At 38.0% G+C, this 27,078-nt stretch overlaps 1 protein-coding gene across 1 annotated transcript in view; it reads left to right on the top strand.

The window, feature by feature from the left end:
- Positions 1 to 6,099: 6,099 nt before the first annotated feature.
- Positions 6,100 to 27,078, top strand: part of LOC139742559 (uncharacterized) — a 71,461-nt gene continuing 50,482 nt past the window's right edge. The window contains exon 1 of the mRNA XM_071653091.1: positions 6,100 to 6,152. The gene's annotated coding sequence lies outside the window, so the exon portion shown is untranslated. The remainder of the gene's footprint in view (positions 6,153 to 27,078) is intronic.

The raw sequence follows: 27,078 nt of genomic DNA on the forward strand, positions 1-27,078 counted from the left end.
GTCAATCAGGATCAGGAAGCTGGATTCTTGTCGTTGCCATGACGATTGTCATTCCGGGAAGAGGTTCTATACCAACTTTTTATGAAATAAGTCTCAGATTGTGGGCAAAACCTTTGCAGTTCAAAGGTCACAGACCACTCAACATGCTCAATCATTGGAATAAGACTGGAATAAGACTGGAGTAACAGGCTGTGACAGCGCATATCTTTCTCATGTCACCAAATTCTCTTCAAAGTATATATCATCTAAAATACACCATCAGTATAGGTATTGGTGTCTTTTCAACCTGCAGGCTTTGATTTTGTTTTCTTATGATTTCATAGAGTGTCCTGTTCATCATTCATCTCCTTTGACATGTTTGATTAAATGGCTGCCCAAAATTTAGGGTATCGTGTTAGATTTAAATTAGAGTGAGTGCATTAAGCTCATCATTCTGTTGATTCTGCACGGAAGCTGGGAGTGTGGTTTGATTCACGCCTAGCTTTTGACAGACATATCTCTGAAGTATGTAAAAATTCATTTTATCATTTGTTTAATATTGCACATATTCGGAAGCATTTGACACGGGAAAGTACTGAAAAAATCATCCATGCGTTTGTCACAAGCAGATTGAATTATTGTAACAGTTTATTTTATGGGTAACCTGATAATCAATTAGGTAAACTACAAAAGGTGCAAAATGCATGTGCTAGATTAGTTTGTAATTCTCCTCGTTTTTCTCATTGTAGTTCATTACTACGTGCATTACATTGGTTGCCTGTAAAGCAGAGAATCATATTTAAACTCTGCTAATTGTATATAGAGCTATTCATGGTACAGCACCAGTGTACATACAGGAACTTGTAGAGTTAAAAACATCATTTCAAATATTTATCATCTTCGAAGTTCACGGGATCGAACATTTTTGAAATATCCATCGGGGAAATCAAAAGTTACTCTTGGTGACAGGGCATTTTTGTACGCTGCACCAAAATTATGGAATAATATCCCTTTGTTTGTAAGACAAGCAGTTACAATTAATGAGTTTAAGGCCAGGTTAAAAAGTCATCTCTTGAAGTAATGTATTTTCTGTTTGAATCTCTTGTATGCATGTCATTTTGTAATGCGCAGTAGAGTATATTATTGTAGTAGCTGCGCAACATAAATGTACTTTATTATTATTATTATTATCATGCCTATAGATACCATCGCATTGCCTTTATTCTTTATGGCAGGAACAAAAATGAAACAGACTGATAGAACAATAGAAATACATGGACACTGACAAACCCATAATCACAGATATAGTCATATATGATTTATAGACACACAAGAGCACACGCACACGTACACGCACACACACACACACACACATACACACACACACACACACACACACACACACACACATATATATATATATATATATATATATATATATATATGTTCATCTTGGAATTTTCCACGTGTTGGACTTCGAATGTTATAATTATAAGAAGAATGAGTCTCAAATACGCCATCTGTAGATCCAACAAGAAGGATTTTATTCACAAAATGTTCAACCCGCCTCGGGCCTTTGTCAGTGTAGTGTATACTAGGACTAAATACTAGATCTTGTTGGATCTGCAGATGGCGTATTTGAGACTCATTCTTGTATATACGATATGTCATAATCATACAGTGTATAAGGTAAAAACCTAAAATGCTATAAAAAAGCTTCATCCTACTGGGGAAGCGCAAGTATAAGTAATATGTATATTCATAATGTGTGTGTGTGTGTGTGTGTGTGTGTGTGTGCGTCTGTGTGTGTGCGTCTGTGTGTGTGGATGGATGGGAGTGTGTGTATGGATGTGTGGTGTGTGTGTGTTTGTGTGTAATGTGTGCATTCGTATGACTGGTGGGTGAATGTAACAGTCAAACATGTGGGTCCACTCACGCATATTGGCCAAATGCCACAACACACATCGACACACACACGAATACACATTGGTTACATACAGTGTAACATCATCATCAACAACAACAATCAATCAATCAATCAATTAGCTGTTCCAGAAACAACCAGCTCGTATTTAAGAATGTCTCTTTTGAACGGTTTTCAATCTCAATTATTGGGGCAAGTGATTCGGCTCAGTCGGTAGCGCGTCTGCATGCTCCTATAAATCAGTGACTCGGGCCTATTCCTGCTGAGTCTATAGCTGAGAAATATTGTATAAAATAATGTCGTCCCGTTTAGTAAACGGGAAAAACATACTGTCTCTCAGATATTATAGGGTATTTAATGGAGGTCCCGAGTTTGAGCTATACTCACGACCCATACACTTAAATGATATCCCACTTCATCCATTCATCGTATACAAAAAGCAATATTGCTAAACCGGTGCAGTGATCCAGCTACGTGCCCCCCCCCCCCCCCCTTACCCAAGGGAAAACGGGAGAATGATGCTGACCCATCGTGCGTCACCCCATAGGTGACTGAAAATAAAGTCACCAAAACGGCATCAACCAGGCATATTATTATGCGTTACGAAGACTTGAACTAATCAATTATTGTCAAGATTTTTTTAAGCGTTGTTACTGTATCATGATAGACTTATCATCGGCATTGTTGTTTTCAAAGCAAACAATAAGTATATATATTTGTGTGTGTATATGTATATATATATATGTATATAATCATCTATATTTTTGTATACAAACATACATTAGATACTCTACAGTAATCACAGAATAAAGCAGACGTACTCTCTAAAAAAAATCGAGTGAAAATACTCACTCTTAAAAGAGTGAATACAAAAAAGAGTGAATTTAGAGTGAAATTGGAGTGAATTTTGAGTGAAAATGTTCATTTTCAGTCATTTTGGAGTGACCTCAGGGATCACTCGAAGATTTTGGAGTGATCCCTGAGGTCACTCCAAAACGAGTGAAAATGAACATTTTCACTCAAAATTCACTCCAATTTCACTCTAAATGCACTCTTTTTTGTATTCACTCTATTAAGAGTGAATATTTTCACTCAATTTTTTTAGAGAGTAGAGACTCATTATTCCTAACTTTTCAATTTCATTTCATTTCAATTTATTTTCATATTTCTCACATATATCACAATATAAAGTAAATTGATACGAAATCTATACAGAACATAATTCAAAATAGAACTTCACCGGAATGTTCAAAAGTTTTTCTTGGTATACACAAGGTCTGTATACATGCGAGTTAAACTGAGATCATAATGCGAAAAATATGATGGGGCCTGCGTAAAAGCAAGCTTGTATAGAGCCGCAGGTCCCGTGGTAAAATCAGATTAGGGGAAGCATAAGTACAGATATTTTTAGACCATACTATAATTGGGGGATCCGATTAAAACGAACAAGATCAAATCAAATGTTGCTATATAAAATACAGAATAAAACACTGAAAGGTCACATGTTGCAACTATAACCTACTACAAGTAAGGACATTGAGAGAACAACGACTGAGATTGTAAGGATTTAAGTGGGTGTGGAGGTATAGATGATGACGTAACAGTTTGGCATAAATACATAAATGAAAGGTGGGCTAAAAGAATTTTGTCGTGAATATAAAATAATTATACACACAAGGACAATGGAGCTCAGGTGTCAAATTCCAGCGGGGTCCTAAACCATGCAGGCCGTGTGACCATGGTAACAGACAGCTGCCACGCGCAAGAATTCCAACAATCGAGTGTAACAATAAAAACTTAGAGAGCGCAACAGGCAGACTGATCGAAGAATAATAATGTACATGGTTAGGATCCCGTCGGACTACTACTAGAAGATAAATAAGATAGACAAGGGAGGAAATACTGAGCAACAAGTACTATACAATATGCATGCCGTAGCTGCTCAAAAGATATTGTTTTAATTTTCGTTTGAATGAGGTTAAAGTGGTGCAGCTTGTAAGTTCCGTGGGGAGTTCATTCCAGTACTTAGGTCCAGTGAACATAATAGGTTTTTTCGCAAAAATTGTTCGGGTACGTGGAAGGTGATACGCATAACGTTGGCGGGTTGGATAATCATGAACTGTATAGTTTCTTGTGAACATTTTGGAAAATGCATCTGGTAATTGGCCAGTTGAGAATTGAAACATAAACAGGCAAACGTTGTAAGAAAATAACTCAGGAATTTTCAAAATTTTATTGCTTATAAAAAGTTCATTCGTATGCGATAAGTATCCAGCGTGGTTTACAATTCTAATAGCGCGTTTTTGCACAATAAATAACAAATCGATAAGATTTTTAGAAGCATTTCCCCACGCCAGAATCCAATAATTAAGATAGGGAGATATCAAAGTGGAATATATACTCTGTAGAATATTACATGGAAAATAATAACTAATAATTTCTTTTCTCTCTCCACACTTTTCTACCCAGGTCACTCAGGTTACCTTTCCTTCCTTCCGTGTTCTTCTATACCCCCCGCCCCCTTTCTCTTTTTTTATCTTTTCAAATAACTTTCAAGATGTCTGTTCAGGTGTCCAGTTGCATTTCAATACTGAGATTTATTCCGTGCACCGACGTCTGTTTTATTTACTTGTATTTTCGACTAATAATCCTTACCCCCACCCCACCGCATCAAACTAATCCGCAACGGAATTCTAACATTTTGTAACCTTGGGATTTGTTCTGTCAAGTACGGATTAAATTTGCGGATATCGCAAGCCATGCGTGCTAGAAAAAAAAACATACCTTGAATGATACAATGACAGGAGGGACGGAGGACACTCCAAACAATCTCAACCCATTGGTTGAGGCGAGGTCTTGTCATCTGCCTATTCAGTTTGTAGGCTCAAAATGCCTCAGGATATCTGCGGTCCCATACACCTTTATTGATTTTCTTCTGTCTTGCATGTGAGGGATACTAGCTGTGCCATGTAAGTTTGTTTGTTATACGACATGATGTCAACGTGTGTCCCAGCTATGTAACAACACTGTAATCCCTAGCTCCTCCCCCCCTCCCCCGTATGAACTTTGCGTAGACTGAAAAATATTTTTTGTAGTAAATTTGGTATTCTTTGTCCCCTATGCTCCAATTAGGCATTATGAGTGCTTTAAAAAATCAGTATATGTATGTATGTATATGTATAATATATATATATATATATATATGCATATGTGTGTGTTCATATATTTATTTGTTTAGATAGTAATGCGCACGTACACCATGTGCATGTTTATTTTACAGCATATGGGACCTACGCTCGACAAGCTTGCTTTTAGGTAGGTTCCTTCATATTCATTAAGCATTCATTTTCAGATTCCAACTTTCATAGATCGACCACCATGTTTTATGATATCATGTTTGCAATATTCTATGTAGGTATGTCTCCTTGCTTGATATCATGTATTATTTGATTTAGTTGTATTTGGTGTATTTTTTCATCGAAAAATATGAAAATAAAATTGAAATTGAAATATGGTGACGTATGTAATGATTCTTTTTTACATTGTTTGTTTTGACACTGCTGCTGGTATTTGTGTACGTGGACGTATCAAACGTATTAAATTCTACTCCGCAATAGTATTTCTTATTCACTATTAGACAAGCTTGTAAGACATATTTGAGCCACAAGTACAACCTACGTTAGGAAGATGAATTATATAGGTCTGTTGATACGTTTAACTTTGCAGAACTTTCAAACATGGCATTGTGTCGCACCAGGAAGATTTGACAAAAGGATGTAGTGAGTTTTTAATCCTTTACACTGGTGCCTAAAGGTTACGAATGGCATTATGCGCTGGCGTTCGATTGCAAAACAGTGACGTAAATAGGACATTGATTGGTGCCCGTCTTTCGTACATGGCTACAACAAAGCGCCATCTCTGTTGGCCTTCACGCTCGAGGTCCACGAATCAGTGCACAATTTGAAAGGGTTCACCAGCAGCCCGCAGCGAGCAGCACGCGCCACGGGAAGTCCGTCAGTATTCTCGTCAATCTCTGGAAGTATGTATCGGGGTCGCGCGCTTTCTTCAACCACATTTGGAAAGAAGTGCGTCTGCTAAGTGGGGGTGGTGGAGTGGTACGCGTGACTACCCATTACAGACAGAGTCATGTATCGGCAGGGATTTGTTTACTACTGTTTACTACTCGTTGGGTCTCTCACCCTGTGTGCTTTTCGCCATGGCGCTGGACAATCCACCCCAGCTAACACGAGTGAGTATAAACAGTGCAACTGCTGTTAATTATTTTGAAGGATTAACGTTAATCACCAGCATGGATATCAGACAATTTTTCGATGCTGTCTCTATGACTCATTGGATTTTCAAATCACGATCTCAGCTTGTTAAACTTGCACCGGAAGAAAAACAAAAACAAAAACACACACACATTGTGCTTTTTTTGATATTTCGATACTCTTTGGAGAGTTCCAGACATATCCGACTTCATATCTATTTCGCGGCGCCCCTGCTTTTTGAAATTTCTGTGTGATCCGCAGTTTTGAAGTGCGTGCATGAAACTTTACTTTTTCATGAACTTCATCTGTGCTTTGCTAGAATGTGTTCACAAGATAGTACACCTGGTACCATATACCACATTGGGGTAACGAAGAATTTGTAAGCTGCTTGGTCAATTTTGGTGTGATCAAAGTGCACTGAAGTGAATCCCCCTCCCCCCCCCAAAAAAAAAAAACCATAAAACAACTAAATGTGTAGGAGAAACTAAATCTGGAAATTATAAAGAATAACAAGCAAGAAAGAAGGCGTTGTCTTTGTGTATATGACGAATAGCATAAAAAAGGAGAAATACGGAGACGAAATTACAAGTCTGTGTTGAAACAAAAATGACATTTAGATTTCGATATCATTCCTAAAACGGTTTGATATGCAGCTGAATTCCACCATAGCGATAGAGGTGAACAAACTTCAGGGAGTTACGGCGATTAGTATTTCAGCTTGAAAACAACAACAACAAACAAACTCACGAAATGAAAGCTTCTGGGATATCTTTAGTTGCAGCTTAAGTATACGTTCCTTTTTAAAATTTAGCGATGTCCCATTCAGCATTATAGAATCTTTGGATGTGCAGCAAAAAGAGAAAAAAAAGGGACACGATTTCTGGTTAAGTTTTCATATTCTTAAACTTAATATACGCATGCACACATAAACACACGCATTCATAGATATACTTATTATATATATATACGTGTATATATATATATATATATATTTATATATTTATGTATATATATATATGTATATACAAGTATGCATATATACATATATGTATATACATGTATGCATATATTTCAATGTACTTATGATATCATATGAGTAATGAAAAATATGCTGATAGTTATTACTTTTTAGGGGTCCAAATAAATCTTGACCTTGTCCAAACTATCGTACCTCCTAAAAGGCACATGATTGTCCTTGTTTTCTTTGGTGATGTTCAGCAGTGTGCTATCATAGCTTCATGCAAGTTCACCATTTATTATGTCTCTCTCTCTCTGCCTGATGCCTGCCAGAGAGGTATATGTGGTAGTACTCACAGGAAGAGAAAAAAAAGAGAGAAAGAGAAAGAGATAGCAGAAAGGAATTACAATGTCCGGTCTACTTCCGCACCACGGACTTGCGTGTATATGGAGTTTAGTTTAGTTTAGTTCAGTTTTGTTTTGTTTTTTTTTTGTTTTTTTTTTGCGTTGATCTGGCTGTCCTCGTTTTCGTGTGAGTTTAAAACAATACGAAAATATTTGTCCAAGAGAACTCGAATTAAAATAATGGTCAATGTCTAAGGGAGAGACAGGCTCGTTATTCCAAGAAAATACGGTTAGCATCCCACGACAGTTCGATCAAATATTTACGTTTTTTTAGTCAACATTGATAAGAAAGAATAGCCATTTTTTTTTTGCGGGGGGGGGGTGGTTGAAACAATCATACAAAGACCATAAAAAAAAAAAAACAGCTGCCATCAATGACAACAGTATTTAAGCAATAACCAATTAACGTTTACTACATTAGATATCCCGAAAGTTGTGGGCTGATGACTATATCGTGTGCCTTGATAAAGGTCATAATTTCATGATATCAGGCTTGAATGCGTGGTCGGAATCGGGGTCGAGGGTCGGGTTTATGTGTGTCAAAGCAGATTCACAACCACTCCAACGAATAATGGTTGCCTGCCCTAGCACAAAAATGGTTTGGTAATTACAAACTGAATTTGACCCCGAGTTCGCTTTTGCTGTCAAAAGGTTCCACATCGTCACTGTGCATCGAACCCTGATTAAGATAATAAGAAAATATGCGTATCAGGGTCTCATTGTTTACAACTCAGTTCGACACGCCTAAGTTGCTTTGGGTCGTATTTGTGTGTTTGTTTTCAAATAAGGACGTACAGGCGGTGGCGCGTCTGCCTCCAGATCCAAAGGACCTGGGTTCGATTCCGGAGTCTTACTGAGCAATGCTGGGTGTAACCATACCGTCAGCTCTATAATAGTAAGAGGCAAAACACTCTGTCTGAAAATGGACACAAAATGGAGTTCCCGAGTGTAAGAGAGTCACAACTCATGCACGTAAAAGATTCCATGAACTTAATTCATTCATCGCAAAGGGCAGGGTGCTAACCCTTAAAGTGCATGACCACCAACCTATACCTATACCCACACAAAAATAATGCGTCTATCTTAAAGTATAAAGACTGCACTTCAACGGAAGAAGAAGAACCAATCAAAACCCAGCATTACTTTCCTGTGGTGAAGTGCTGTATCCGTTAACTGTAATTTCCTTTACAATATTCATTTCTAGTGTCTCACTCATGAGGAAGAGGGAAAAAAGTCTTTCCTTGAACCTTTTTATTGTTGTTGTTGTTATATAGCGGTTTGTTGTGACTTACAGAATTTTCAAAATCCTCTAACTCTTTGACTGATTCGTAAATTGGAAACTCATTTTAGAAGATTAAAGTTCGTGTTTCGATCTCAGATTGAAATAAAAATGTCCTTCTGGTTTTGTGCAGGGGCCCGTTACATAAATACTGATCGTGAAATGTATCATGTGATTGACGCTATCCCCAAAACTTACGCTCAATCTGCTATCAAATCTATGTTTTAAATCAAGCGTAGGAATCTTTATGAAACAGACTTACGCCCAATAAATCGAGCGTAAGATCAATCGTAAGTTTTAGTGAAACAGGCCCCAGATTTGATAAAGTGAACTATTTCTATTATCTATGTGCAGTGAAATTAAGAATTTCCAATTGAATGAAGACATGATAATGATTTCCGAAGAGCTATATGTCCTAAGTTTGTTTAGGACCGTTTGCACCTGTAGTAGTAATAGGATGCCAACCACGAGCATTATTTTATCCTGCCAGTGTTAAAAGAAAATAAGAACAGAAAGACCAAAAAAAAGTACCAAGGTAAAGAAAAAGATTGGAAATGGGGAAGGAAGAAGAAACCACGTCCCTTGAGTTTCTGTCCAGGTGTTATTGATATGCGTGCCTCGACAATGATGCAGGTACAACTTCCTTTAAAAAGGCTGTGCGTGTCTTCCTGTAGCAACGCACAGGTTACGGTCCAAATCTGGCACAAAGATTTAGTACTATGTTCTGCCCCTGATAACGTCGTTACACCTGTACAGCGGGAAAGAATCTAAACAGCATTAACCCCTCCCCCCCCCCCCTAAAAAAAGGCAAAAGAAAAAAAATCAACAAAACAACAATCTCAGATCTTTTAGATCGTGAAAGGTTACCCAGACAGTTCATTTAATGTGGTTGCGTTCTTGTCTGCCATGTCTGCAGACAGTAATATAAAAAGATAGCCCTCTGAGTTCTCGGTATAGCCTTATACATCAGTATAGAAAATATACATTTTGAAGGTCGCTGCTATGATTATGATTTATGCACATCCAATGGGACGCGCTTTGCTTTGTACACGCAATGAACCCACAAGATTTCTTTGTCCCGTTGTCACTGCCTTACGAAAGATCAAATTACGGAAACTGAACCTCAACATTTAATATACAAGTGTCATAGATAATACCAGCATGTATACCAGCATATAGTGTCGATAACCACCTGAAGAAAGTACGACCGCGATCTCCCCTAATTTTGCGCTTACAGTGTGTATATCATGGGTTCAACAACTTTGCTAACCTTCAAGGGGTATACAAGTTTGATTGAGTGTTCGGCATTAATCTTAATGTAAAGATAAGCTGCGTGCACCTATCAATTTGATCTACTCGGGACGCGCAAGATTTATAATTATGTTTATTTATTTGTTTGATTGTTTGTTGATCTTAACTCTATATACTTATCAAGTCAAAACAAAATATAATTACATTATTATAAAGATCAAACAAACCACAACTAAAAGCCAGAAGCCATCCCCTGATCACATGTACTACCACAACATAATTGTTATAAGATATCTATGGTTGAATAAATCATAAAAAGCAGTAGGCTTTCATGCTATTTTAGAATCAACTGGCCCGCCTAAAATTTGCACTATTCATAGTGGTGGGCCGGAGTCGGTGCTGTTACGGCTGGGCTCAAAGATAATAATGATGTTGAATTCGGCAATAAACCCTGTAATATACGCTATACTGTTCATGCAGTCTTTCATGTTATGTAGTTTCTATGGAAGGTGAAATAAGTTTGATACCCATAAGGACGTTTTATCGTGTATATATTCTTTGTACTTTGCTTCTTTCAGTAACGTGAATATATACAAAGTTCTATTTGTGTGAATAACTTTTAAAAAAGTGGAACACGTTTACTTGCTGTCTTTACTCCGTAAACACGTAACAGTAAAACGTGTCAGGGAAATGCTGTCTAGATATAATTGTCAGGTTTCATTGCTGTTTGATTTGACAAATGTTTGATTTGTCTGTCTGTATATATATATATATATATATATATATTATATCACTTACAAAATAACCCCCGGATAAGATGGTATCGATTGTATCTTAAGCTATATTTAAAATAATGTTTTGTTGTAAAATATAGTCTTGAAAGCACGGTGATCATTTCTTCAAAAACTTGCTGAAAATCTAGATCACACTATAACTAGCCTCAAGGAGTGTGAAAGAAGAGTAGTGTAGCGGGGGGGGGGGGGTGGTCGGGGTGCGTGTGAATGGTTAACCCCACCCCCCCTTGCAGCCCCAACCTGTAACGCTGAGTAGGATGGTTGTTTCCCGTTAAAAAAAGTTGGCATCCAAGCAGGACATACCGACTTTAATATAACTCAATTGTAGTCAAATACGTATATCAAAAAAGGGCCTGTTTTATTTGAACCATAGTTCGGTCATATACCATTGTCATATATTGAAAAAAAAACTTCTACTAATAGATCACTAAATTTGTACTTGATCCTCAACTTGGATGCATATATTAGATGATTGCAGCTAAAGATTTCCCTCACTAAAAATGCCAAATTTTGCATTTTCTGATTTTGTGGAGATGTGAAAATTGAAAGAGTTCTTTTAAGTTTTATTAGGGGAAAGGCAGTAAAACTATCATTGTTACTTTAGAACATGATAATGATAATTGCTGCAAAAAATAATCCGAGAACTTGATGGGATGAATGACAGGGGACAGTTGACATTTGACCCTGCAAGGGATATGAAGAGGGACTTTCCCCGTGGGTCGGTCAGCCAACCACCCCCCCCCCCCCTCCCCAGCAATCATAATCAAAATAATACATTTCGTTCCGCGGCTCCTGCAGTAGAGAATTCATAGCACAGGCTGGATTCCTCTAATGAGCGTTTACATGAGACAAAAACGTAATAATGGGAATAGAAAATAAAACGCAAGCATTGTGTTGGCAAAAATCTAAGCTATCCAAACAGTAGTTTTGTTATTCTTTCTTTTTTTATGTGTAGAATGAGATCACATAATTGACTACCAATTTCGCGCTCTTATAAAAATAAGGAAGAGAAACATACGGAGATGAAGTAGAATTAATCAATCTGTCGTTCTCGTGACAACAGCGTTTAATTTCAAACCTGTTTACAATGATCCTGTCGACAGAGAGATTTGACATCGCATCAGTCAGTGTCAAAGTTTTGATGCTTTTAGGCTTTCATCCCCTGTTTGGTCACAGCCTCGTGTACAGTCAAGAAGTCGTCAGACTTTTCTCTGAAGATGTTTACATCCATGTCCCGATCTGATGTATGGAATGTCTACAAAGCCCTCACGATTAAATCTTCCGCCCTAGATCCCGTTTTGGGGCCTTCTTTGAACTCCATAAACTGCCTGATTCGTCCACTTATGAACATCATCTGTCCGTCTGAGTAGATCTGTATCTTTCCTTTATCTCATAGACTTGGGGGCATATTTTCATCTGGTGTTTTGTCAGATGATTTTTTTTTCTGACAAGCTATTTTGAGCTATTGAAATCTTTGTATGTGATTTTGCGAAGAGCAAATTTGTCAGAGTGAGAGAGAGAGATAAAAAACCTCTGATAAAACGTTTGATGGAATACCCCCTCCTCCGACTGATCTAGATCAAATGACGATTCAGAATTTGCTCCTGAAATAACGAAACGTAAAGAAATCAAGTGATTAATTACGACCTCAAATTGTTACTGTTTTCATGAAAATGACCTTTGAATTAATTCTATCTAAAGTTATACTTTTACAGGCCACGCTGGTTATCTCTGTTGAAAAAAAGAACAACAACAAACAAACTAAACAGCAACACCGGTGTCAACTACTACAGTTTCATCCAAAACAATGACACAGAAAAGATGTTGTTATTATCGATTGGTAATTTTACTGTGTGATTACCCTTTTGCCATATTGATTTCTCGATCCAAGAGGTGACCGTGAACTAATGAAAGGGAGACACGTCTTTTAATTCTTTTCATCTCTCCTTCATATCTTAAGATAGAATGTGACGCTGAATTCAATTAAAAGAAGAATATGTAAATCTCATGTCCGCATTAGCTGTGCTCACGTTAGCGTATTCCCAATATTGAAATGATGACTCGATTGCTCTTAATACCCTAATTACCAATATGTCGTCATTATGCTACTCATTATTTTATTTGTGATTAAGTTTACTACAATGATAGCGCAACCTAATTGACCCAATCAACATGATCAAGGCAAATGTATGAAAATACCAGTCAAACGTTTTGACTTCCCCTTGAATAAAAGAGAATACTTAATGGCTTTAAGAAATTCTCGCGTATGAGCTCCGACATGAACTTTTAAAAATATATAGATCACGTTCCTGTTTGTGTGCCAATCAGCCAATAGGCAGCGATACTATCAATCCAACCTGGGGTGTTTTTTCATAAAGCTGTTCGTAAAGTTACGAACAACTTACGAGCGACTGGTGATCAGTTGTGATGTGCCATACTTACCAGAATGTCAATAATTCAGCTCAAGAACTGATCACCAGTCGCTCGTAAGTCGTTCGTAACTTTACGAACAGCTTTACGAAACAGGGCCCTGGTATCCCAGAATATGTAAGGCGAATCCCTGCCGGAAAGAGAACAGGGTCCCACAGTGTGAAACACAGTGTGAAATCTCTTCATACTATTTAATTCGAGTGTTTTAACATTGAAACACATTTAAATCATCGATTTCACTGTGTGAAATATGAACTGTTTCTTATCGTACATTTTGCATTCAATCTAGCATTGTTGTATACTATTTACTCCTCATATGTATTCTTTTTACAATCGTAACCCAAAATGTGCATTAATGCGATGGAATAATTCATATGATTCATGGTATATTATGGCAAAATTTTGTTTTAAATTGCATTTTAAAACGGAATGCAGAAATAAACTGAACTGATCTCTGAACTGAAACTGAACATAACTACGTATGTGAACAGTATGTGACAAACCACACCACAGTGTGAAATTATCTTCATTTCATACTGTTAAAGGGATGATACAGTTTTGGTGGAGATGAGAATTTGTCTTTTTTCTTTTTGCGAGATACCAAGAAAACACTTAGTATATAGTACAGAGCATACCATTTTAAGAGGAATAAAAAGTTTATTTGATGGAAATCGAGTTTGGAATGACTGAAACATCCAAAAGCAAAGTAAAACAAAGCGATCGTTAGAAAGTGTGGGTCCCACACTTTATTAGAATCGCTCTTTTTTGGATATCTCAGCCATTTCAAAACCAATTTTCATCAAATAAACGTTGAATTCTTCATAGAATTACAAGCTCTTTCATATTTCATAAGAGGTTTCTCATTATCTCACCAAAAAATGTTAGAAACCTGAAATTAGGTCTCAACCAAAACTATACGATCCCTTTAAACTCGAGCGTATTCGCCGTATTTACACAGCCGACTATGTGACTCACTGTGAGTGAACACACTGTGGGACATTGTGGTCTTTCCAGCAGGGATGTTATTCGTCTGAGAAGGATCTTTATCAAGATTTCGGTCTGATAATCTATTCTAAAACTTAATCATTTACTTAATTTCGCAAAGTTTACAAATTAAAAAAGGAAATTATTTTGTACTAATCTGGCCATGACAACTTCCGCTGTCGCCCCGCCCAAAAAGAATATAATAACATTGAAAGTTCTCACTATGTGCCAAAAACAAAGCTGGAGGTCATTAATCAAAATCATGCAACCGGCAGAGAAATTTTTATGGCAAACGCAATTAAGCTGAGGTGCATTATTGCCACCGCGAAATCGTAATTTGCCTCCCGTATTATAGGCACATTTTTTTCTTTTTCTTTACGAAGAATTTTAGTTCGATTTTATGGCTCTATCCTCGTGAATCTTGCAAAGACAGTATAGCCTTGTGAATAGAGGAAGAGGCTAGAGAAAAGTAATTTGCTGAAGGAGAAATAATTAATACCCTTCACCGAAGACTTATAGGATATCCTCGTCTAATAATCAGTTAATGGGGCTCTCCGCAGTCACCCGACTGGAGCGGACATATTATTACACTGGCTGCAACACAAGAGCTGAAAAGAAATAAAGATATAATCCGAGCCGACAATATCACAGTTTTTTTTTTCTTGACTTTCAATAGTGTATGGAATAGATTGATTCTATCACTTTGTGTCTGCGAGGGAGCGGGCGGGGTTTTTGGAAGATGGAGTGAGTTGCAACTTTAATACATCAATCTACTGATAACCATAATGGCATAAAAATGAAAGTAAAAGTGAAAATGATAGTTGTGATAATTATGACAATATCTCGTGTATATTGGTTATCACAAACACAGTGATAACTCTTTATTTAGGCTAATAACAGTATGATATTCTTTACCAAAGTAGCCTCTTTAAAGTGATCACTGTTTAACCCAGATATCTCCGCCCATTTTAAACGTATACCACCAACACCTATCCGCCTGCGTGGGTCAAAAGGGACACAGCGGCTAATTGTTTGTTGATTTAAAGAAAGAAAGAAGAGAGAGAGAGAAAATATCCTGCCTGTGGATATATAGGATTGGTAATCTCAGGGCAGGACTCGAATCCGCAGTTTCTTATGTGTGTGCCCATTTCAGGGGCTCATCCAAACTACAAAGCAGTTCTTCTGTAGTTATGAGAAACAAACCATCCCGTGAAGTTGTGACACTTCGTATCTGCAGTAAATCTGGAGGCTGTTTCTCAAAGAATTTAAATCAATCTTAAATTAATAGTTCAAAACCAACTTAGAATTATGGTATGCCATTGGTTTTCCTATTTGGTCTAATTTAATATTTTCATGATTCACTTCAAATTGTGATAAAAATTTACCAAAAAAGTGCTTTGTTCTTGATTTTATTTTGTACACCTATACCTGCATGACAAAGTTTCCACAATTTTCGTCTTCATTTGGAAATTAGAAATCATTGAAGTCACACACAGCATACCATAATTTAAGTCGATCTTAGAATTTCAACTTAAATTCTTTGTGAAACGCTCTCCCGAGTATATTCTTCATGCTTCGTCTTTGATCATCCACGATCTGGGCTATAGTATCATGCTTCTTCCCCTCACCCTCCTTGAAGGCTTTAATTACCATTTGCAGATGAAACAAACACTCTGCTTTAGTGATTCAAAATAGTTCTAAACATATGAGTTAGGAATAGAAACAACCATTGGAAAAATTTGAATCTGTATGATCGAGGCTAGATATTGTTGAATGTACAAAATGTGAACAATTACAGTTAAAATGAAAAAAAAATGTTAGAATAAACCGTCTATACAGTTATGGTTTATTGAGAAAAATAGTGACATCTCCTTATATCTTGGGCTTTATTGCAAAATTTTTATATGGTAGGATGTTTGCGCTACAACTGACCTACTCATATGCATCAACAACTAATGTGATATCTCGAACATTTTTGTAAATCACTGCGCTCTCAATGGTAATCAGTCCCTTTAAACGCTTGGATCCGTGCAAATGCCAAAGAAGCTGCTACTGAGTTACCAGTGGATTTTATTCGACGCTTTTGACCACAAGATTTCACGTAGTAAAGTCGTGGGTAGACCGACGGTACATCTCCAGAGCGTCATTTTTATCATAATTAACAAAATGTGAAGGCAGATATCGAAGGAACAAATTTCGCATAATAATGTAATGCGAAACGTACAAGAGACAAAAACACAGTCTTGACTGCAAGAGGTTATCTTTTGGGGCAAACTCCACTTGAAAGTAGATACTTTTTTTTCTTTAAAGGGATTGTATAGTTTTGGTTGAGACCTAATTTCAGGTTTCTAACATTTTTGGTGAGATAATGAGAAACCTCTTATAAAATATGAAAGAGCATGTAATTCCATGAGGAATTCAACGTTTATTTGATGAAAATTGGTTTTTGAAATGGCTAAGATATCCAAAACAGAGCGATTCTAATAAAGTGTGGGACCCACCTTTTATTACGATCGCTTTGTTTTACTTTGTTTTTGGATGTTTCAGTCATTTCAAACGCGATTTTCATCAAATAAACTGTGAATACCTCTTAAAATGGTATGCTCTGTACTATTTCATAAGTGTTTTCTCGGTATCTCGCAAAAAGTTAATGGCCCTATTCTCATCTCCACCAATACTGTACCACCCTTTTAAAGGCAATGATCTTCTTATAGTTTTCATGGGTTTCTTCACTTAAGCCACGTTGCATATTTTAATAGTAAACAACGTAAGGCAGATTTTTCCCCTATCACTTCACTCCCTAACTACCAGCGACGTATACCTGAAATAAACATACAAACAAATCGTTGCTATACATAAAAGCGATACATTTTTGGCAGAAGTTTTCGTTCAACACTGAAAGGAAAGTATATGTACCCGCTATGGGATTATCCCTAATTACCTAGTAGTCCCCTCTACGGATTTAATAATTTCTAAAGATCACAAATTGATGTGCTTTTTCAGTCGCGTTATAATCATGGACCACTGTTATTGTTACATGAACAGAGTTAGTTACGCGTTGCATCAATTTAAATTTCCGGTGGCTACTCACGCAAGTGTAATTTATTGTTCTCGAAATTGGTGGTAATAATCAATATTGGTCGATGACATTTTGGGAAAAGGTGACTCCGACAGAGCGGAATATTTAACTAATGGTCAGGGAGACAAAGGATCCGCATTTAATGGTCACTTCGGTGTGTGTTTGTTAGGGGGGGGGGGATGAGGGAGAGATGTACGGAGTGTCGACTGCGCGCACTTAAAATCGCTCCATTAAACTGCTTCTGTACGCCATCGTTAATAAGGGTATACATTTCATGTCGCCGCGTAGATACCAGGCTAACGACAAAGGGAAGTTAGTGTATCCTTTTACATCGAAGCTTCATCTCGTGAACTCCTTCACCCGCCGCCCTGGATTCAGTTGTAGCTACTGATACCAGTAGAGAGCCGCACGAGTACCACTTGTGTCGTGCAAGGCATCTTTGTCGGTTAGATCCGGTCACACTCGCTATTTTTTTTTCTAATATGAGAATTTTCGCACGTACTCAAAAACAGAAATATTGATAAAAGTGTTCATGGAACAGGCATGTATTAAAGAAGCACCGTAATGCTTGTAGAAAAATGGTACATGTATTTTAGTGCCTGCTTAGTTGGTGCTAGTGATTTCAGCACTTATTTCATCATAGATGCTTATCATTATGTAAGAACAATCCCATGACATAATGTTATAGTAACTGATGGGAATTAGATCAAATGTGATCGCGCATCATAAACCATTAAAAAGTCACCAGACATAGATTTTTAGTAAATGGTTTATTCTGAAAGAGCAGAGTCTTTAAAAGGAAATATAATTCAATGACAAGTGGACTTTCCAAACACATGTCAATAACGGAAAGAAAGTTATACACACACTGGAAAAGTGTGTTCTTAAGGCCCCCATCTCACTATGAAGGCGACCATGGCGACCATGGCGATCTGTGACGATTTAACAAATCGTGGCGCGATCGCCATCCGTCTCCATGTTTTGGCCTCCGAGGCGATTACACTACGGTTTTTTCACGCTCAACCTGCGCTGTAGGCGATAGCGCCACATGAGTATACGACTCTGCCACGTTGTTGCCGCATCTCCAGGCCGACGAGACTCGCTGCTTCTGCGATCGAACCGACTGTGTTGCGATATTCGTACGCTTATCAAGATCTCGCTACAACAGTGATACGATCGGAGCGACAGTGATACGTTTACACCGGGCTCATGCTATGATCTCAAGCGATCGGGGTATAAAATGGGTTTCATGATTGAATTTCTTCAGGCAGATGTCAGTGTCAAACCAACATCGATATGCAGAATATGGTTTTACCCTTGTATCTTAGCATTCTAGAACACACCAGTTTGAACCTGATGTGAAATTGCACTATTAGTTAAGTCATCCATTCAATTAAAAGGTTAAAATGAGTATAATATTAAAGAACCGGCTTACGAGCAAACTACAAATCGTATCCTACAATGAGACAACTTTATGAAGATATATTTGAAAATATTACGACTTAATTTTTACTTTCATTGACTTGCAATGGTATATGACAAACAAACAATTTAATAAACAAAGAAGATAAGTACTGAGTGTACGTTGAAAAATTAATTTTATACGTTTTTCTCCATGTCCACCTTCCTGGTCTGTGCATCACTTTCTATCGTTCATGGTTGGTTCCTTTTTCGTAATACAGTGTACTGTAAAAAGTGGTAATTTTCATGGGCTATGGAAGCCGCTTTTGATGCGCTTGAGTTACGCTTTGCGCGATGCTTCCCCGTCAAAGCTACGAATGTGGCGCTTTTAATGCGCTCGTGAGGCGATGGTGATACGCTCTAAAACCACGGCGATCGGTCGCGACCTCGCTGTGAAAGTTTTGGACATGTTCAAAACTTCCGTAGCGAGGTCGCCGACCATGGCGATGGTGGCGATCCTCCGCGCTTCTGAACCGCTCAAGATACGATGGAGAAGATTTAAAAGCGATCAAGCCACGATCCACCGCGCTTAGTCGATTTTTGATGATCGTAGCGGAATCGCCGTCTAGTGAGATGGGGGTATAAGCTACGGTCACAAAGGTTCGTACGAACGATGCGTTCGTACGAATGTCACTGTTAGTGCGAATACTGGAGTTCGGAGAGATTCGTAGATGGGGCACAGATTCTTACGGCCTTTTTACGAATTTCGTACGAACGCTGTTTAATTCGCAAGAACAACTTAAGACCTTTCAGAGAAACGAAATGATTGTCAGGTATACAATGGCCCTAGACTTCGTACGTTTTTCGTAAGAAAGCCTTAAAGTTATTCTTTCGTCAGACTTACGGCCATGTTACGACTTCATTTTGTCGCAAGATGGTCTTACGTGCAACTCACGGCACTCTCAAGTCATTCATAAGAAGATTATATTTTTTTGGTATGTTTTGTCGGGTTGTTAAAAAGACGCTGCCGTGACCTGTCGAAAATTATGTAACAGTTGAAAGTTTTATACTTCAAGATGGCAGTAGTGCCAAGGAGACTACAACTGCAGCTGCAGCTGCAAGTAGCTCTCCCGCTCTATCACTCCTTCCTCCTCATTTTCCTCCTTTCTTTTCTTCCCCATCCCCCTTTTCCCTTTGATTGCCTTCCCTTTTGGTCCCATGTTTAACAGAGGTGCTTTCTGGTCGAACATCGAGAACAGAATGAGGATTTGAACTTCTCGTGTTTGGCTTTATACTCCCTAAACTCAACAGTTGCACAAATTGTATACCTACGCCTTACGAGTCCCTTATACGAACGCCTTGCAAACTCGAAGAGTTGATGTTCGTAAGAATGGCATACGAATCTCCCTTCGTAAGGCATTCTTACGAAAGACGTAAGAGCCCTCTATAAACGACTTAAGGCGTTCTTATAATCATCGTAAGAATTTAAGGCTTCTAGAATTGTCTCTCAAACCTACAAATTCTGGCGTTCTTACCATGTTCGTACGACGTTCGTACGGACGCCTTACGAAGAGAGGGATTCGTACGAAGTTGAAAAAAAAAGTATTGGACAAGACCATTGACCAGGCTACGAACTTACGAACGGTCTACGAACGCTGGTTTCGTATGGCCTTCTCAAGAAGATCTTACGAAATTGTCTAAAATCGTTCGTACGGCGTTTGTAGCAGTTCTAAATGGTATTTGTGATCAGGCCATAAGAAAAGAGGCTTTAACGTTTAGGGTCCAGTCAAGTACGTAACTTCACCACGCTGTGCTAATGTAAATCTCCATTGCTATACCACTGTGAAGAGATTATTAGACTAAACTGAAAGTTTGCACGTCATTCTATCCGTGACCGATACTATAACTTCCAACTCAATAGCATCGTCTTTGCAGAAGACATTCGAGGTGAAAGTGAAAAGTGTTTGAAGGGTTTCATTGCTCCGAATTCTTAAGCCTGATAAGAATGCCTACGTCAGAAAGAAATAAGTTTTTCTGAAAAAAAAAACGTAAAAAAGAACGTTTCCATTCGTTTTGTCAATGATCCCAAACTTTTGCCTGCGACCATATAGGGGCCTATTACACTTTCCACAGTAAGGAAACATAAAATTGGTGATACTAGTGAAAATTGCAACATCCTTTGTGTTTAAACACACGTTCTTCTATATTCCCATCTGTAACGATTTTCTCTGTCTTTGCTGGGTACTCTCTAGGTTCATGCTTTTTGCGTTTCCGTTGTTGTGACATCCCGACATCAGGCTCGATACGACGGTGCGTTCACGCGGGTGGTGATCTGGGTAGGCGGACCTTATAGTAAACAATGACCTCTCTCCACCTGATATTCGCAATGCGTCCGGATCTTCCGCAGCGGTTGTATAATAGCGAGCTTTAGATTTGCGACGCGAACGCTAAGACGACGCATCTTCCCGGGTTAGACAATGGAAACAGATGTCTCGCGCACGTGCACAATGTCATTTCTAAGCCAAATAACGTCGTCTTAGCATTCGATTGCAAATCTAAAGCTCGCTATTGTTCTGACGTATCGTCCAGCCGTAATTTCGTAATCAAATGTAATGGACACTCATTTTGTTATGTTTATCTTCGTAAGTATTTTCCCGCTTCTTTATGTCGTCATTCTTTAACAATTGTTAATTTCATGTAAGCATTCATCTTGTATTAACTTCTGCTGGGAATCTATGAAAATCTCAATTACAGTATTGGAAATGCTTCTTTGGAATTGTTTTCTTATCTCACATGTATTTGTTGTAGCCTACAATAAGTATTATCGACGCATTCAGTTCTTGATATGTTCATGATTTTACTTGTAAAATGTGGAATATAGAACAGTAGAACCATTTGATAAACAAGCAAACAAACCAGGTGTCTTACGGTTACCCCGGCTTCAAAGTTGCCATGTGGACACAATTATTCTAACAACGTATGAAGTAACTCTGGGCATCATATGCTTTGTGGTCTATATGGACTATTTGAAATACTGGCCACTTAAAAAAAAAAATCTAGGATAAAGCAGGAAACCAACAGGAAACCGATTGATCGGACGCACGAAATTATCACCGCAGGCTTGAGGTGTTTACTGGGATGCGTGAAATTTTGGCTGAGCGCATTAACAGAGGTTTGGTTGGTAAAAATAAAGCCACTGCTCAAACTGATTTCCCTCCTGACAAATAATCTCGCTGGGAGTATCTTTGTACCTTTACTTGTTATATACAATACACACGTATAGGTTGTCATGGGCGACCGCTCCAAATGACTTAATTCCTAGAGCAGCTCGCACGTAACTCGGACAGGTTCTTATCGTGACTGTACTATTATTACTTTTCAAGCAGGTGGGGGCTTAGACTTAGCGAAGGAATTAGTCAGTAATGCTGTGATATTCTTCTGGTGCGAGTATTCCCCAATAAACCGAATTAAAAGCGATATGCGCTTCATAATAGTGCGTAGATTTCGATAATCCCAACGTTAATCATGCATGTGTAATTCCATTACTTTTATGGCATTCCATCCAACGAGCGTATTCCGTCTGTCTATAAATGATTAAATTTCTTGCTCGGTTCGCATACCGGCATATGCTAGTCAGACTCCTTTCCTTATTAAAGAAAAGGGCACCAGGACACAAAGGTTTTCACGCAGCTCTGGCTCGTTTATAGGTCGTTAAAAGATTGAGACAGAGATTACTATAGTATACGCGCTTCTGTCACGGAGTATACTGTAGCGCATGATATACATAATCTTGCTTTTAAATCCACAGAATCGATATGAGCGAAGCGTGCGTTTATAGGGCTTGCTAGCTGTAAAGGCAAACCCAAATACATTTTGAATTTCACGTGCAGAGCTCGCTCTAACAATACGATGTACCAGCTCTTATTTTGCAAATTACCAAGTGCACCATGAGATGTGCAGAGTAAACAAATAAGCACTGTGACATGATGACGAAGTTCAATGCCTCATAGACAGGGTAGTCACAATCTCCAATATTAAATGTGTTAGTCAAATACCGGTTAGTGATTGGCTAAACACAGTCACGTGATGGAGGCACATTGGTTATGTTCGCCCATGGGCAGAACATTTTTGTAATGTTCTCCCATGGGAAAACATTTTCACGTAACAAATGACAAACGATACCAAACGATTGAACGATCATATTTTTCACGCAATCGATAGGATAAATTTGCCTATTCAATACAATGTGAAAAAGCAGGTGACCGATTATTGTAATGCGTACGATTTGACTAATCCATATAATATAACAGATGATGACTTTTGTTGTCGGGAACATGTACCAAACGTTCCACCCTCAGGGTTTGAAATGCTATTTCGGGAGGCTATAAGTGCCTCAATAACATTTCAAACCCTTCGGGTGGAACATTCAGTATTTTCCCTCCCCCGCCAGTCATCATCTATTATATTGTGAAATGGGTACAACACAAATCAAATAATGATTCTATGACTGTCGCTGTCACGTGTCACCGCATGGGTTGAATAGTTCACAAAAAAAAAAAATCGTCTGTACCCTTATTCCTTTGCCGATCTCATCGGTCCATTGAGTTGTGGACAAACAGACTTTTGAAAATGTCAATTCTTGCCTGGCACTGTGTCATATACTACAGCTGTAGTTCAAATATGTTGTTGCTTCAAGTGCAGCTTTCAAGTTATTGTAAACAGTAATTGTCATTTGCCACTTTGGTTGAGATTTGAGGGAGCATCAACATGGACCAATTCTGTGCCCGTAGTCGAGAGAGCATAGTGCATGAGTTGAGTTTTAGTTATAGATTTTCTGCACAACTGGGCATACTGAATTGTGGAAATACCGTTTATGGTGGAATGCGGAAACCTATCCCGCAACTTCTGTTGCAGACCGCACAGTTATGATTTTGAATGCCCTATCTTTTTATGTCATGGATCTTACGTCAAATTGATCTTTGCTGTAAGCAACAGCAACAACAACAAACAGTCAAACAAAACGCTCCAGGTTTTTTAGTGTGTGTGTGTGTGTGTGTGTGTGTGTTGTGTGTGTGTGGGTGTGTGTGTGCGTGATTGTCTGTGTGTGTCTGTTGTGTGCCCTGCTAACCAATGATGTGAAATTAACTTGGATGAGGCGCTATACATCACCGAATCCTTGCAGACTTTAAAGGAGAACTCCGGGTGATTCTCATATTTTTACATTTGTACAACTATAAATTAGTTATACTGAGGACAGAGTTTCAGAATTTGTGATAATTGGGAAGAAGAATAAGAATATTTTCAAAAAATAGAACAAATTGCAATGAACAGGGATGATGACATGGCAGAGTCACCATAAGAATGCATGAGTTGGGGCTCAAGGAAGCAGAACAAAAGAAGAAGGCATGCATAGATTATAGACATGTGAACTCGCAAGCAAGCGGTATTGTTATAGAATATTACACTGCTATCATTTCTGAAATATGTGAACCTTCTATGTCATCCTTGTTCAGTGTAATTTGTTTAAGGTTTTTCAAAGTATTGTTTCTCTGCTCTAGAACCACAATAAATTCCACCAATCTATACAGGGAGTTGTCGATATAATTTGTACTACATGATGTGAAATTATGAAAATCGTCTTGAATGTCCCTTTAATTCACTTGAAATGGATCAGTGTATGTAGCCACGCGTTTACAGCCAGTCAGAAGGCTTTTTAAAAGCTACATGTCGATGTAGCAGCAAATTGTGCAAACTGGACTGAAACTGCTAAAATGCTGGATGTGGGCGTAAAGTGAGTCGACCATTTTATTCTCATAATATTCGAATTTCATGCGTAACAGCGATTGCTTCCGACAACTGGAAAGTTACTTCAACCTTGCCAGAGAACTCACACATGCAAACTATTATACAGGTCTCCAATATGAATGTAGGAAGAACAATATTGTTCTATAAAATGGACTGTGTAGACACGCACAATTTGTTACCTTGTATAACATGCACGAGATAAGAATTACTGTCAATGATTTATGTGGGATTGCGCAAGATAGCTACTTGCATTAAATTTGCAGATTATTATGCATCGTCAATTTTCAATGCACTACAGTGACTGTATGTTGATAACAACCACCAAAGCCCCACGCCAGCAATTATAGTCAGCAGGACCGATTGAGGCCCACAGAATCGGGAGTATAGGGCTATCGGATTCTGTGCTGCAGAGAAAATATCTTATGCAATATTCAATCGTGTTTTTCCAGCAACCATGGTGATGACACCGTCTAAATTCTTTATGGAAGTAATAATTCGCAGTGGTATGTGCACTGTGATTTATACGGCACAAGCCTCCTAGCCGGAAGAATTTGAATTCGCATCTTGTCGAGGCGAACATATATTGGACAAAATGTTTTTGCCAACATCCCCCTCCCCCCCCCCCCCCAAAAAAAAAAAAAAAAAAAATCCGTCATGCCCCATGTACGGTGTGTAGTTATCAGAAAAGGCTAGAGCATTAAAGATGACAGGGATCTCTATGTTTTAAGAGAACGAGATGTATTATTATTCTCTCCATTGTTGTCATTATTATCATAATCATTGTTACAACTATTACCTTTATTATGTCATAAGTCCAATTATTGTCATTATTGTTATTATTATTATTATTATTATTATTATTATTATTATCGTCGTTACTTTTTAATAATCATAATTGCAATGAAATTATTTTCATTGCAATGTTTATCATCTCTGGTGCTACAATAATCAACACAGAGGTAATGATTTGATTATTCTGATGGAAAAGATCTGAGATTGTATAGTACGTAGGAGCTTAACCTGAGACATGAACATAACCCATCGCATGCTAATGGATGCCAAATTCGGCAGAAGTACATTTGGATAGCTTTGGGCGAGGGGTAATCAAAGCAGCTTTTGAGCACTAAAAATATTTGTATCTTTTAAGCAATCTTGATGAATCCATTTAATGACCTCCTAAAAGACCCCAACGAGACTATAATATTCTTTCTTCTTTTTTTCTTTCGTCAGAGTATTAAGTGCCTCTTAGGTTTTGAAACAGGTAGTATCAAGAAGCGTACTCGTGACAAGTGTCATTTTCGTGCCCTTATTTGACCGAATGAATAAATAAATGTTTCGATAAAAAAGAGACCCAAATATGTCACGTTAGCTGTATAAGTATAGTCACAATTTCTGTACATTATATAAAATGATAATGTCGCATTTGTGCTTGATCCCCCACAAGTAATGACAAGAAAGTCTCATAGTATAAAGTTCGTTTAGATGAGTGCACCCATGGATTTAGGTCAGAGTTGTGATGGTGTGTTTTTTTATATACATCTACCTCCGTCTTTCTTTGTATCACTGTTTTCAACGAAGTTACAGCCTTTAACAGAGGAAATGTCTAAAAGTTTACGTTCAGCTTTACCGTTGTACAGAGAGTTTGACACTTATTTTCACTATTTGAGTCTCATTTTGTTTACAGACGTCTCGGGTATAGAAACACAACAACAATCGAATGAGAATGAGAGCAACGAACTGACTATGTAAAGTTGTTCCTTCATCTGTCCTTTGCAATTAAAAAGTGCTTTATTGAAAGCTGTTCAAGTTCGTTTTGAATCAAATGGAATAATTCCGGTCATACAAAATTCTGTCTTGCCAAAAGATTCATAGTAAGGGCTTGATTTCTATATCAGTGCCAACTCGATATTTCGCACTTGAAACATTTCTCTGCCATTTTACTCCAAATTCGGCCACACCATACTGCTTTATATTTCATAAATGAATGTGTAAATATTGACGTTTTAAACCTCTCTGATCGCAAAAAGAATAATATATAGGCCTAGCTGTCATGTCACAGCCCCAGTTGTCGTACAACGCCAAAATCACCTTGGTCACACCGGTCAAAAAAGTGCTTTATTGAATGATTCCAGTTATACTAACTTCTGTCTTGCAAAAAGAGTTAGAGTAATGTCACTGCCAACTCGATATTTTGAATGAAAGTATTTTACTTTAAATCAATCGACATCTGACACGGTCACCCGATGCATTTTCTCCCCTTTTTACTCAGAATTCAGCCACACGATTCTGCTTATACAATATTATAGAAATTAGTCAACGTTGACTTTTAAAACCTCTCCGCTCGCAAAAGAAAATAGTCGTCGTGTCACAATCACAGAGTTGTCATTTACAGCCCCAAGTCGCACTGGAAATGATCTTTTAATGCTTTTCTGGTATGGCGTGTTTATATGCACGTTCTTTACAAACTTACATGACGCGTATTAATATCCTTGATCGAGATACGTGCTCGGTCAGCACTC

This window comes from Diadema antillarum, unplaced genomic scaffold, assembly GCF_040938485.1.
Source record: "Diadema antillarum isolate AM-2024a unplaced genomic scaffold, OU_Dant_1.0 seq00001005_RagTag, whole genome shotgun sequence".
Lineage (NCBI taxonomy): Eukaryota > Metazoa > Echinodermata > Echinoidea > Diadematoida > Diadematidae > Diadema > Diadema antillarum.